Source organism: Prunus dulcis, chromosome 4 (assembly GCF_902201215.1).
Source record: "Prunus dulcis chromosome 4, ALMONDv2, whole genome shotgun sequence".
Classification (NCBI taxonomy): domain Eukaryota; kingdom Viridiplantae; phylum Streptophyta; class Magnoliopsida; order Rosales; family Rosaceae; genus Prunus; species Prunus dulcis.
In genome coordinates this window covers 18,252,992-18,268,413 of record NC_047653.1, presented here as the reverse complement: position 1 = coordinate 18,268,413, position 15,422 = coordinate 18,252,992, and the positions used below count along the sequence as shown (strand labels likewise).

The following is a 15,422-nucleotide window of genomic DNA, read 5'->3' as shown; positions in this document are numbered from 1 at the left end:
TCGTTTAATTAATCAAGGAAATAAATCTCCTTGATTAATTAGGAGACTCACGTCAACACTTTTGGTGAAATCTTTGTTTATTTGCTTTGCATACTTCTTTAGATGGTATGATTTTTAGTTAACGATCGATTATAACTATGATTAATTAAGTTTCATTGTATTTTTATTCCAACTGTGATTGCTTTTACTCAGACTTGAGCTCCTAAACTTAGTATCTCTTTAACCACCAAGATTTTTTAGTTGGATTTGGCCAGTGATATGCACGTAATCTAATTGTAGGGCAATTTTATCACTCTCCCCTTTTTTGTTTCTCCCTCTCAATACTTAGGTACGTGCACCAATCACCTTTGGGTGTACCTCCTTATCCATCCCAATTGTTGTTAACGATCCTCGAGTATGCATGTCATTATGAGAACTTTTATTTTCTTAATCACCATTCAAATATCATTTCAGTCCAAAAAAAAAAAAAAATCAATCAAATTAAAGATGGTTTAATTTTTTATAGGGTTTTCGATCAACATGGTCCCCCAACTTTTGTTCCAGTATTATTTTGGTCCACCAATTAAATTTTTCATTTCAATAATCCTCCAACTCTTCATTTAATATCAAAATGGTCTTACCATTAAAAAACTGTTAATATTATCGTTAAATTGAGAGGTAAAACTATCTATATGAATTAAAATATTAAAAAATAAAGCAAACTATTATAAAACTTAGAAAATTAAAAAAATTGAATCTCACCAGCCACCTACTATAGTCCACTTACAACGGTCTAAACTCAGCTCACGTTCCCTATTGGTAGGTGAACAATCCAACACTTGGTGAATTCTGCTTCACAATGATAGGAAGAGCCGACATCGAAGGATCAAAAAGCAACGTCGCTATGAACGCTTGGCTGCCATAAGCCAGTTATCCATGTGGTAACTTTTCCGACGCCCTCTAGCTTCAAATTCCGAAGGTCTAAAAGATCGATATGCCACATTTTCACGTTTCGTATTCGTACTAGAAATCAGAATCAAACGAGCCCCACACAACAATTTTTTTTTTGTTGCTAAAATTGACTTAAAAATTTATATATTGTTTAAATTAATTTAAAATTTTAAAATCAGATAAATTCAAAATTTAAAAAAAATGTATCCGAGAAAAAAAAAACTCGTATTTACCCAAAAATAGTGTTCTTACTTTTTTAAATAAAAGCACTTACACCCGTGCAGGCCAGCATGGGCAGAAGGGCCCCTAGCCCCCAAAAAATAAGTCCAACAGTGAAGGCCAACCCGGCCAAGGAGTGGGCTCTATAAGCTTAGGCAAGCTGACCTAATGCTGATGTCAACAACCAATTTAGATAACGAAAAATTGAAAGGAAAAAAAAATCCTAAAATTTCAGAAGTTTTTTTAAATAAATACTTAGCCATATTCTTCACTTCCCACACCAAAACTCTATACAAAATTCCTATCTTCATACCTCATGTGAATAGTGGTTGCCCTTGGTTTGCCATAACAATGGGTGGGGAAAACCAACAAAAAATTGCAAGGGTAGGTACTATTCACATTAATAGTAACATCTCTTGCCTTTTGACATGGCAAATGGGAGGAAATGCTCTAAGTAATAAGAAAAAAATCAATCGGTTAAATAAGTAAGTAATCTACTGACAAATTCATGTTTTTTAATTTCTAATAATTTTTCAATATTTACTTTAATTTTTGATTACTTTTTTTTCCAACAAAAAAAATTACTTTCTTAATATTTTAATTTATATGGAAGGTTTTACCCCTTAATTTAACAATAAAATTGACAAACTTTGACGGTATGATAGGTCCCATTCTTCTACCCTTTCCCGGGAGTCGATGACTATTCATAGCTATTACCTTGACACCAAAGAAGAGTTCGAACCAATGCTTTATTTCTGTCCTAGTTGATCCTGATTCGACATTAGAAGTATATTGATTTTTCCCCAAAATAAAACTGGAGCAAAAGTTGGGGACTATTTCGATAAATAACCCTTATTTATATTTATCAAATAAATTGATGGGGTTTATCATTAGCATCTTTTTTTAGGACATTTTCTAATGAGAGTGGATAACATATTAAATTCACACACACTACATAAATCTCAATACTTTCTGAGAAAACAAATGCTCCAAACCACTACAGTAGTGCGTCTCTTACATCATTAGAATCTTAATTTTTACCAAAATTGTCGATTTGATTAATTTTTAAACCATCAAAACGATCTATGTCTCGATTAATTTTTCATAAAATTGATATTTATATGATAATTGATAAAATGAACGATTAATAACAACTACTGGAGGTGGAGAATAAGCTACACCCACTGTAGCCCACTCTAGGATGAACCTCTGTCCCTCTTCTTTTTTTCCCCCCTCTTTTCTGCCTTCTTTGATTTCCATAAAGCTGCATATGAGGCTTTCTGCAAGACTGCAATTGTATGACTTAACTCAAACCCAATATGAATTTTCACACAAATTTATATGAATTTCAAAACCCTAGCTACTGATTTCCTCCTCCTTCTTTGTTAGCAAACTCTACCAAAATCATTTTTGATGATGATGAGAAAACTGACGGCGGTGATCAGCCCCCATCAAACCCTCCAACTCTTCCTCCGGATGCCCTTCTCTTGCACCATCAAACGCGACATCTCTTCCGAGCTCTTTGCTGTCCTCTCCTCCCCGAAGTGGGAGAAACACCCTTCTCTCAGAAAACTAATGCCCTCCATATCCCCATCCCATGTCTCCTCCCTCTTTGCCCTCAAGCTCGATCCCAAAATCGCCATTGACTTCTTCTATTGGATCGCCCGAACACGTCGCTTCAAGCACAGTGTCCACTCCCACTCCTCATTGCTCCTCAACCTTCTCATTCCCAATGGCTTGTTGGCCGAAGCTCAGAAGTTCCGAATTTTGATGATAAAAGCTTGCAGCTCGCCTGCCGACGCCCGCTTTGTGCTCGACCTTTTGCTCCAGCTGAACCGCGGTGGCGGCCCCAAGAACCCAGAACCCCTCCAGTTCAAGCTCACACTCGTCATACAACCAGATTCTAATTTCATTGTCTAAATTTTTACCCATTGACGATGTGAAAACTGTGTATTTGGAAATGTTGGCCGATAAGATTTCTCCAGATATGAGTACGTTTAATGTCATTGTGCTTGCTTATTGTAACTTGGGCAATGTGGTTGAGGCTGACTTGTATGTCAGCAGAATAGCACAGGCAGGTTTCAGCCCCGATACTTTTACGTACAATTCCTTGATATTGGGGCATTGTAGGAATAAGGATGTGGGTAACGCTCTCAGGATTTTTAAGCTAATGCCGGATAATGGTTGTCGGAGAGACTTGATTTCGTATAATTGTTTGATACATGGGCTTTGTGAGGCTGATTCGATTGACGAGGCTTTCAAGTTGTTCTCTCACATGGGAGACGATAATTGTTTTCCAGATGCAGGAACGTATAACGTTCTTATTCATGCTCTGTGTAGATCCAGAAGGAAATTAGAAGCGCTTAATCTATTTAAACAGATGACAGTGAAGGGTTATGAACCAGATAATTATACTTATAATGTGCTCATTGATAGCATGTGCAAGGAACATAAGCTTGATGATGCTAGAATGTTGCTAAGCAGGATGGTGGAGAAAAGATTGGTTGCTGATGTTGTCACATACAATACATTGATTGATGGGTATTGTAAGGATGGAATGGTTGAGGCTGCATCCAAGATATTTAACTTAATGGAATCAAATCATTGTTGTCCAGATGCTCAAACGTTCAATGCATTGATATATGGGTTTTGTAAAAGGAATATGGTGCACCAGGCAATGACGCAGCTTAATGAAATGCTTAAACGGAAGCTCTCACCAAATGTGGTTACGTATAACTCATTAATCCATGGACAGTATAGAGCAGGGCATTTTGATAGTGCTTATAGGTTGCTAAATATGATGAAACAAAGTGGTTTGGCTCCTGACCAATTTACTTACAGTGTTCTCATCGACACTCTCTGTAAAAAGGGGAGATTAGAGGAAGCTCATGCCCTGTTTGATTCTCTCAAGGAGAAAAGAATCAAGTCAGATACAGTGATATTTAATGCTTTCATTGATGCTTACTGCAAGGTTGGAAAAATCAATTATGCCCTTGCTTTGTTTGGTAGAATGCTGACTGAGGATTGTTTGCTAAGCTCATATACTTTCAGTGACTTGATAGATGGGCTATGCAAAGAGAAAAGAATATCGGAAGCATTATTGTTCGTGGAAAAGATGCGATGTACTGGTGTGAAGCCTACAGTCCCTCATTATAATATTTTAATTAATCAGGCACTGAAAGAAGGTGACTTTGACCGTGCTCATACGATTTTCAATGAGATGGTTTCTGCTGGTAACCAACCGAACGTAATTACTTACAACCCATTTATTCATGCATATTGCATGCTAGGCAATATAAATGAAGCCTAGAGGGTGATGATTAAGATGAATGAAGAAGGAATTTCTGCAAATTCATTGACGTACACATTTTTAATTGATGCATATGTCTGTATGGGATTAATAGATGGTGCATTTAAGCACATGTTTGATGCTGGTTGTGAGCCTTCTCGTCATACCTATTCCTTTCTAATCAAACATCTCTCAGATGAAAAGTTGGTTAAGGCAAACAGTAATGAAAGTGGCCTTGATATCATTTCAAATGTCTCCTCTTCCAATATTACTGATATATGGAAGACAATGGGTTTTGAAATTGCTTTAGAGCTCTTTGAGAAGATGGTTGGACATGGTTGTATTCCCAATATGAACACTTATGGTGAGCTTATTGCAGGACTTTGCAAAGAGAGAAATTGGAAGTGGCCCAGATGCTATATGGTCATATGAGAGATATAGCTATTTCTCCGAGCTCCGAGCGAAGATATTTATAATTCTCTTGTTAATTGCTGCTGTGAGTTGCAAGTGTATGGAGAGGCAGCAATGCTGGTGGATACTATGATTGAGCATGGTTATTTACCTGCATTGGAGTCATGCAAGTTGCTTATATGTGGGCTTTTTGATGAACAGAATAACGAGAAGGCAAAGGCGGTGTTTTGTAGTGTGCTTCGTTGTGGGTATAACTATGATGAAGTAGCTTGGAAACTTATTCTTGATGGTTTGATTAAGAAGGGTCATGTCAATAGAGGATCTGAGCTGGTAGGCATCATGGAGAAGATGGGTTGCCAGCTTCATCCTGAGACACATTCCAGAATCTGATTGTAGCTTCAGTACTAGACAGAGTGTACAAGCGTTTGTGAAGTTCATGAGGCAAGTATATGTTTAAAATCTCAAATTCTTTTATCTTCAATTATGTTAGTTTGGCTTTTAACATAAATCCATGTATCACATGGGATACTTGTTCAGAGAGTAAAGTTTTTTTATATTTCTCTAGTAAATTTACCCGTCATGCATTTTGGACACACATTTTTAGCAAACTTAAGAATGAAGAGTAAAGCTTTTAATAAACTGGCGACAAATGGATCATTTGTTTAGCAAAGTTTTAAAATGAAAACAAAAGTGGATTAATTCATTTTTATAAGACCACCATTAATAGATGAAGAAAACAAAACCACGGAATAAGGTCATTGTTTTTTATGTCATGTATCCTAAAACTGTTTTATTTTTCCCAGTCATACCTTTATTATATGACACATCTCTTTTTATACCGTGAATGTGAATGTGAAATTGGAAGAAAAAAGAAAAAGGATCAAATATGCTACCTTATCTGCTTCAGCTATATTATAGGTGGGTACAAGTTTTCAAGGAATATGCCTTTCTTATCTTTATTGTTTTATTACTTATTATTGCTTGCTTTAATTAAGATGTACTGTTAATTATTGCCTAATTAAGTGATTCTTTTGTTCAGTAATTTTTCAGGTTGAGAAATTGGTGAACTCATTTCTGAGTCCAAACAGGCAGGATTTCGTTGCTGTATGGAGGGAGGTAAGGTTTCTAGACTTCTTACTTCTTATGGTACTTTTCATTCCCAATTTGGTTCTGTAATAATTAGGCCTTCTCTGAGTAGAATTATGCTGAAATCGATAAAAATGTTGAGCTGATTTAGATCTGGTGAAGCTTTAAAATTTGAATTTGTAGCCTATTATGAAGTGTATGTATGCTAGTGATGAGTTTTATTTTATTTTAGTTCTCAAAGGCATAATCAGTAAAGGATTTTATCATGTTGCACCACATGGGATGAATATAAAAGTTAAGTAGTTGAATTGCAGGCCTCTGCAATTATTCTAGTTGTGGTGTCAATTTTCTTGGCTTACCTCTAGGATTAGTATTTTCTCACTTACCTATAAGGATATCTGGGTTGTTTCTTCTGTTGTATTATGCTTTTCTCATGACTTAATCTTCTTTTGTGTCATCAATTGCCAAAAGAAGAAAACAAAACTTCTTTTGTCATATCCTGTCATTACATGTTACTAGTCAATATGCATTTTTGTTTTTAGAAGAAAGTAACTCCCAATACATTAGTTAGTTTTAAGTTACGCCTCTTTTTTTAAGTTACGCCTCTTTTGTTCCCTTTTCAGTTTATGTTGATGAAAGCATCTGTTTGGACATCCTACAGAATCAGTGGAGCTCTATCAATGATTTCTTGGTGATTTCTAGTGATTTGATTTATGGAGTCTCTTATTAAGGGTGTCATGGGCTCAGACTTTTTTTTTTTTTTTTTTTTTTTAAATGCCGTAAATAAAGGGGAGGGGGCATGGGGGTTGAACATATACGTCTAAATAGCATTCTCCTTGTCAAGTATCTTACAGACACCTTTGTACACCATCCCATTCATCCACTTGATACATGGGAACAATAATTAACTTGTCACAAGTTTAGTTTTGACTTAGCTGCACAATATTGTCAGATCAGAACCTGTTATGTTGTGTAATTTTCCTATAGCCTTCTCCAAATCACTAGCTAGGTATGAAATGGTTCATTGCATTTTCGACAAGCCAGATTGGATTGTTTACATGCATTATGAATGCTTGAGTAATGATAGAATATTCTAGTTTGGGTATACTAGAAAACATGTTGGAGTGGTGGTTTTGTAGAACATGCCCAATTCATTCTATATTTTTGTACTTTAATTGCTGGATTCTTTTTCAGTTTCCTTTGTCTCCTAATATTCTTCCTTCTTATTTCTTTTCTTGGGTTATTTGCAGTAATGGTCCCTCAACTATACCCGTAGTTACATTTAGGTCATTGAACTCAATTATTAGTTGCAGACGTCACTCAATTAGGTGTTGTGTTGCACCATTAGTCCTTCCGTCAAATTCTGTTAAATTTTCTGTCAAAAGTGAGGATAAATTCGAAAATTTATCCACAACCCTCCATTGCCGCAACCCAATCCTTGCCGACACCAAAAAAATTCAATTAAAAAGATGCCGCACAGCAACAAGAATATTTTCAAATATTCATAATAAATACCTTCAGACCAGCAAACAGATTCAAGATCTCGCATTTTACCTTCAGACCAACCCTTCTACTAAATCACATCGGTCTTCCATAATCTTCGAACCCAATTCAAATACACCAATTTAAAACCCAACCCTTTTGCAAGAGCCACTGAATTTGACTCATGGGTGCTAAAATTTTTAGACTTTTGAAACAAAAATGAAAAAGGGTAAGTGTTGAAATGAAGAATCTTTGGACCTTCCCCAGGGAGCAAACAAGAATGGAAGGTTGAACCATAGGTTCAGCACAAGAGGAATCTTTCTTATACTCGGTTCGCCGTCAATTTGCAAACCATCGAGAGGTTGAGAGGGAAGAGCGGTTGGTGGGTTAGGGTTTTGAAGTTTTGTGAAGAAGATCTGTTGGAATTTTTATTATTTGATATTCAATTTGAATTTCTGAATTTTCAAATTTACAAATTTTGAAGTTTTGGAGGATAGGGAGGATTGTGGATGAATTTCCGAATTTACCCTCACTTTTGACAGAAAATTTAACAGAACTTGACGGAAGGATTACTGGTGCAACAAAACACATATTTGAGTGACCTCTGCAACTAATAATTGAGTTCAATGACCCAAATGTAACTACGAATATAGTTGAGGGACCATTGCTGCGAATAACCCTTCTTTTCTTATACATTACAAAGTCCAAGGAAAATTGAGGAGAAGAGAGAAGAAGATGATCAAAAGCAAAGCCTAACAGCGTTGAGGATAGTCCTATACAAAACAAAAAATGTGTTGTATCTTTTTCATTTTTCCATTATTTTTACTCCATTGGTTTTCTTTTTTTTTTTTTTTTTGTCAATGACTTGAGAGATGTAATTAGTACTATGTTTAATAAGTTGTATTGAATAAATAAATAAAATATTGTATTGATTTTTCCATAAAGAACAGTTGTAGTGATCAAGAACTTGTAAGATACAAATAATTTCACATTTACTGGCGTAAATTATTACTGATCAAGAACGTTAAAAAAATAAAAGTTACTGATCAAGAAAAGAACAATCAGACTACCAGGTTATGCTTTGGATGAACTCATATCTGAAAACCTAGAAAATCATGACTCGTAACAATGCCAAACAAAGTGTGAGGGGCTGCACTTGTAATGCCGCACAACTTGCTTGCCCAAGGTCATTAGTCAAGCCCATGGCTGCTTTGTTGTGTAGGGGTATTTTGGTAATTGGCAAATTATGCATTTTCTTTTATGTTGTCATTATGACTCCTTAAGCACAAGCAATGTCTCTTCCTGTAACTGATGAGAATGCATAAAATGCTATAGAGAGGGGAGTGATGAGTCGGAGGAATTGTGCTAGATCACTTGTATAGGTAGCATACATTTGTGGCATGTACTCTCTTAGCAATCAATACAAAGAAGTATTATTCAATCAAATGTTGCCTCATGTATTGCTTTGTGAGATTTTTCTATTTTTGATTGCCTTATTATCGAGTTGTCATTTATCATTTGTTGCATGTTTGTTACTTTCTTGATGATTGCTCAACAGTAATTATTGTGTGGGTTTGTTGCCTACGAGGTACTCATTTGGCTCAATTGCTCCTACTCGGCAATTGTCGCATGGTCTGAATCATCAAGCAAACTACTCGGCCCGTGACACCTTGTCCGACTAAATATTGGGCGACAAAAAACAATTCGTCGCTCAGAGTCACTTTGCGTGACGAAACTCAAAACTTCGTCGCTCAAAGTCTTACATGGCTAAATTTTGCGCAATGAAAAACACATCGCCGCACAAAGTCTCTTTGCGCAACAAACTTTTGTGCGACGACAAAACATTTTCACTCAAAGTGACTTTGCGCGACGAAACAATAAACTTCATTGCACAAAGTCTTGAGCAACGAAGTGGTTTCGTCGCGCAAAGTCTGCAAAAATAAATTAAATTAAAAAATTATTTTTTTTCAAATCTTTGCATGACGTAATCCAAATATTTCGTCGCCTAAACCAATTGATTTTTGTTTTTTATTTTGTATGCATAACACATAAGATATTAAACGGTATATATATTTATTAAGTAGCTTTAAATTTATTATTTTAGTTCGAATCGAATTTTTGTTAGAAAAATATATTATTGTAGTTCGGATTGGGTTTTTGTCAGAAAATATATATTTTAAATTGATGATCACATTGGTTCATTGTATTCATATAGGGTCAAGGAGTGTAGCTGTAAAAAAATTATCAAAATCGAAATTGAAATAATCGTTATATCGTGATTTTTCGTTTATAACCATCGAAAAGTTTTGTCCCATTACTTAATCTCTTAATGTTTATTTTTTCCGATTTTTGGCGTATATGATCTCGAAGTATAAACAAACAAGTTTGATGGTTGGATCGTTGAAAATAGTTTAGTAGAATGCGTATGCCATCAAAACAATATATTCACTAACAATTAAAAGTTTATTTATACTTTCATTAAATATAACATAAGATTTTGTTGTACCCACTAGTGTAAAATATTTTAAATTGAAGATCAAATTCAGTCATTGTATTCATATAGGGTCAAGAAATGTAGCTATAAAAAATCAACAAAATCGGAGTTAAAATACCCGTTAAATCATTCTTTTTCATTTATAACCGTCGAAAACTTTTGTCCCGTTACTAGATCTCTGAATGTTTGTTTTTTGCGATTTTTGGGTTATACGATCTTGAAGTATATACAAACAAATTTGACGGTTAGATCGTTGAATGGTGTGTGTGTGTATATATATATATATTTATTTATTTATTTATTTATTAAGTAGCTTTAAATTTATTTATTTAGTGTATAACACTTAAGAAATTGATTAGTATATATATTTATTAGTAGCTTTAAATTTATTATTGTAGTTAGGATTGAATTTTTGTTAGAAAATATATTATTGTGGGTTTTAACTAAAAATAAAAAATAAATTTGAATTTGAAGGGAGTAAAGTCATGATTTCAGCAAACTTTATAATAATAATTTTTTTGTTTTTAATATAACAATGGGGTCGTTGTGCAAAAACCAATAGCATGACGTCATAATGTAAACATGTGTCGGGCAAACCAATTAATTTTTTTATTTCATTATACATTATAAATTTTAAGATATAGTTGTTTTCATAAGTTTTTATTATTTTTTGAAAACTTTGCTCAACGAATATCAATATTTCGTCGCCTAACCCTTATTTACTTATTTTTATATTTTATATTGTTAAACTAAATTAACCTTATTTATATTTTAAATCATAAAATAAAATTTTTTAAAAATTATTCATAACAATTATTTTTATAAATATTGCGCTACGAACCAATTTTTCGTCTCTCAAAACTTTGCACGATCAACAATTCTTCGAGCAAAACTTTAAAATTTTGGGCGGGTACCAAAAAAGGGACGCATGAATTTTTTGGTCGCGCAAAACTCCAAAAATTTGGCCGGGCACCAAAAATGGGACGAGGGAATTTATTTTTTTTATAATTTTTTTAAGACTTTGCGCGACCAATATTTCATCGCGCAAAGTGGTACGGTTTTTCAAACCAAAATAACTCCACCATTTTCTCAATGTCTTTCTCTATTCTTACCTCTCCCCTCTCTTTCCCTCTCCCCAAGTCCGACCCTTTCTCTCACACTCACTCCTCTCGTTTAATCTCTCATCTCTCTCTTCACTATCTCTCACTCTCACTCACTCTCTCCTCTCTCTTTTCACTATCTCTCACTCTCTCATGTCTCTCTCACTATCTTCTCTAATTCTCTCACACTCACTTCTCCCTCTCATTCTCACTCACTCTCAATCTTGCCAAAAGGTATATTCTCTCCAAATTTTAAATTTTTTTCATTAATATGTGTTTTTGGAGTTAGTTTTGAGTTTGTGTGGGTTTTGGGGTTGAGTATAGAGTGAGGATTGGAGTTTGGGTTGGATTTGGGGTATAACAATTTTAGGGAAGATTATGCCAATTTTTTGTTATTTGACCATATTTGTTTTTTTGTAGGGAATCGTCGAGACTTTGACGGCTAAAGTTGAGAATTAGGACGCTATCGAAATATATCCTCTTATTGTACTTTGTTAATTTATGTGTACATTCTGAATATTATATATTTATTGGATAATTTTATCACTATTTTTCGTATGTAATTTTATTTTGAATATGTCAATTTAAATTAAAGTAATTATAAAAAAATCATACAATTAAATTAAATTCAAAAAGTAAAAATTTGAAATAATTAATATAAGAGAAATAATAAAACAAAAAATCAAAAACCTTGCACGACAAAATATTTCGTCACGCAAACTATTAAATTAATTTATTTTAATTAATAAATTTTAAAACACAAAAATTAAAATATTTGAAATATTTCGTCGCGCAAATATTTGCACGACGTTATTATTCATCACGCGACGTTAGGGTTCGTCACGCAAAGTAGCTCTGCGCGACGAAGATTAGGTTTCGTCGCGCAAACCCTATCTTCACGAGATTTGCGCGACCAAAATTTCGTTGCGCAGGTTTTGGGCAATGAAATTGTACTTTGCGCAACAAACTTATTTCGTCGCGCAAAGTGTTTTTTGCAGTAGTGTAGTATTAGGCCAACTCGGCTCAAATTCGAAAGATGGCGCCTAATCTGACAAACCAAAAACGTTTTGATTGGATAGACCAACAACTTGGAGAGCTGGTAGGCTTGCTAGACACGTTACAAGACCTCTCAGTGAAGGTGGAGGCATTAGAGGGTCTTGATGAGCGGGTTTGAGCCCTCGAGAAAGGAAAGAAAATCGAAAGCACAAGCACCTGAGCTCATGATGACAAGAAAATATGGGCTGTGGACAATGACATTCAAGCTCTGTAGGTGACGGTGAATAAGCTGACTAAGGATTTTCAAGCAACTGTGGAGTGTGGAGTACATTGCCCTACGACAATTGAGGGAATTGAAACAAACAGGTATTGTTCGGGAGTATGTGAAGAAGTTCTTTAGCTTTATGCTAGGCATAAGGGACATGTTCGAGATGGAAAAACTCTTCTATTTCCTTGAAGGATTGAAGCCGTGGGTGAGAACAAAGCTGCAAGGACAAAGAATCCAAGACCTGGCTTCCGCTCAAACCCTTATCGAGCATCTCACTAACTACATATTTGACGAGTCCTCTAGTAGGAAGAGTCAATCATTCTCCGATGGAAACAACAATAAGCCCTTCAAGCAAAACTAGAACAAAAGTGGGGGATTGAAGCCATGACCATCAAGTTCGAGTACAAGTGAAAGAAGGCCAGTCAACACGAGGGATTTGGCAACCTTTTGGCCAGTCAATCCCACAGGCTTCAAACCTAGACCCATTGCCTGCTTTTTATGTAACGCACCACATCTTGTGGCCGAATGCCCTTATAAATATGCTTTAAATGCTTTACAAGCTTCCATTCATTCATAGGAACCAGGTGAAAAGCAAGAACAAGAAGTTGAGGTAGGAAATATGGGAGCACTTCGATTCTTAGGAGCAATGGAGAAGCAAATGAACAAATTAATGAAGTCTCTAGAGAAGGGTCTCATGTTTGTAGAGGGTAGCATCAATGGGAAGGTTGCCAAGAATGTGATGAGTCACACTAGTGTCACCCACAATTTCATCTCTGAAGATGAAGCAAAGATACTGGGATTGAAACTCCAGAAGGACATGGGTCGTAAGAAAGCGGTGAACTCAGAAGTGTTGCCCAAGACTAGAGTGGCAAATCATGTGCAAGTCAAACTAGGAACCTAGATCAATGAAACTGATTCGAAAGTAGTGCCCATGGATGATTTTGATGTGATCCTGGGATGGAGTTCCTCCTAGAAAAGAAGGCGATCCCCATTCCCACTGCACACAGTCTGCTTATCATGGACAACTAACCCAGCGTGATCTCGAAAAAATTTAAGCCTCAACGCGAGCCCCAATTGTTGTTAGTTTTACAATGCTAAAAAGGGTGAAGTGACAAGAAACTTTGTATATGGCCATTCTAGAAGGAGGAGATGGAAAATGTAGTGATCCCTCCAAAAATTCAGGGTGTGCTACAAGATTATGAGGATTTCTTGCCAGATAAACTCTTTGGGAGTTTGCCTCCGAGAAGAACCATTGGCCACCGTTGCTCCCCGGTGCGAAGGCTCTCATTAAAGCGCCTTAAAGAATAGCTCCTCCTAAAATTGCATAACTTCAAAAGGAGCTGAATGACTTACTTCATGTTGTTGTTGTCGGACTCAACTAAGCAAAAATTGATTCAGCTGCATCCTCAACTTGTGATACTCGCAAGTGCACGAGCTGTTCAGTAGTATAGCATATGTAAGTGCGAGGTCGATCCCACGAAGATTGATGATAGATTGATTCAATTTGATTCCCTGCACAAAATAGAAAATAAGAAAGAAAGAAAATAACTAACTCAAGCAAATCAGTTAACAATTTCAATTCAGATTCATGGACTGATTCTAACTAAAGTATGATTAAGCCATGGTGTCTAGTCCTAACCTTGTATTCCTAATTTCCTAATTAGATCCTTATTGTCAAACCTAAATTAAGCATTAGAAATCCATTAAGCATAGAAGAATGTTTTAAACAACCAAGCATGTATCTAATCCCTATTGTCAAATGTCCATACATACTCTTCCTATTCATAGTTCAATTCGAATTAAAGCATATGATGTCTACTCTTAATTCCAACCAAGATAGCTAACATACAAGTTTTAATGGTGATCAATCATTCAAACAAGCATATTAACTTATAAGCATAATGAATAAGAACAAGAACCGTAATTGAAACTTGGAAACTAATCAAACTTGAAAACTTAAAATAAGAAATTACATGATAATGAAAAAGAAAGTACAACTAAGAAAAACATAAAGGAAAATTTAGCCAAAGGGTTTTGTTACAACAATTGAGAACTTAAAAGAAAAATCCAGGAGAATTTGAGGGAGAGAAGGGAGAGGTGTTTGAGAACTTAGAGGTTTTGAGAAAGAGAAGGGAGAGGAGCTCTAGAGAGATGTTTGAGAACTAAGAGATTTTGAGGAAGAGAAGGGAGAGGAGCTCTAGAGAGATGTTTGAGAGCTCCCCCCCCCCTCTCCTCCAAAAAAAGTGTATGTTTGTAAGCTTGGAGAACCTCACTATTTATAGGCCTAAGGGAAGTAAAAATCTGATTTGAGTATTTCCTCTACCTACAATACCTATTTCACCAACTTTACCTAACTTCCCCACCAAAGATAATTAGCTTATGCATATGTCATGCATGACAATGCACTGTAGTCATCTTGTAGGCTCATTTTGGCTTTTTTCTCCATTCTGAAAAATCTAGAAAAATATGGACTTGAAGCGCTTTGTCTTACCTGACCAACCATATGTAGCCTAGCTCAAGAAAAAATCAGAAAGGCCTTCAAATATCATTTTTGGCACAGTAATGCAGATGTCGCCGAATTTCACCTTAAGTTGCCAAAACTTGCATAACTTACTCTAGAAGACTCGGAATCATGAATTATAAAATGTTCCAGAAACTAGACTTCCACATCTTTCCAATGATGTATAGCTCATTAGCTGGTTCTTCTTGAGCACATTCAGTCCAATCTATGAAGTTGACTGATTTGCAAACACAATTTTGAGCTAACTTGACTCCAAAATGCATTAAATGAGTCCCAAAGCTTAATACACTGAAACAAAGATAAAAGAGGGTCAGAAGCACGAGTTTAATTAAAAAAAACATAACCAAATCATAAGTTAAAAGGGTACAAAATGATATGTAATTATGCATTAATCAAATACGCCCAAACCTAGATTTTGCTAGCCCTCAAGTAAAACAAAAGGAAAACAAAGAGAAAAACAAAACAAGAAGTTAGCTAGACCACTTTCGTAGGTAACTCGATTGCATTGAGCATATGCAACAAGCCTTTAAACCTCTAGGCATCCCTAGTAGGAGGAGTTGTGTCTCTTGAGGGTTTAACAGATATGATACCCACAAATGTTTTACTAACTCTACAAAACAAAGTGG

General features: G+C 35.4%; 1 pseudogene; it reads left to right on the top strand.

Annotated features, from left to right (window-relative positions):
* The first annotated feature begins 2,562 nt into the window (after window positions 1-2,562).
* On the top strand, window positions 2,563-5,239 carry LOC117625554 (annotated as a pseudogene).
* The last annotated feature ends 10,183 nt before the right edge of the window (window positions 5,240-15,422 follow it).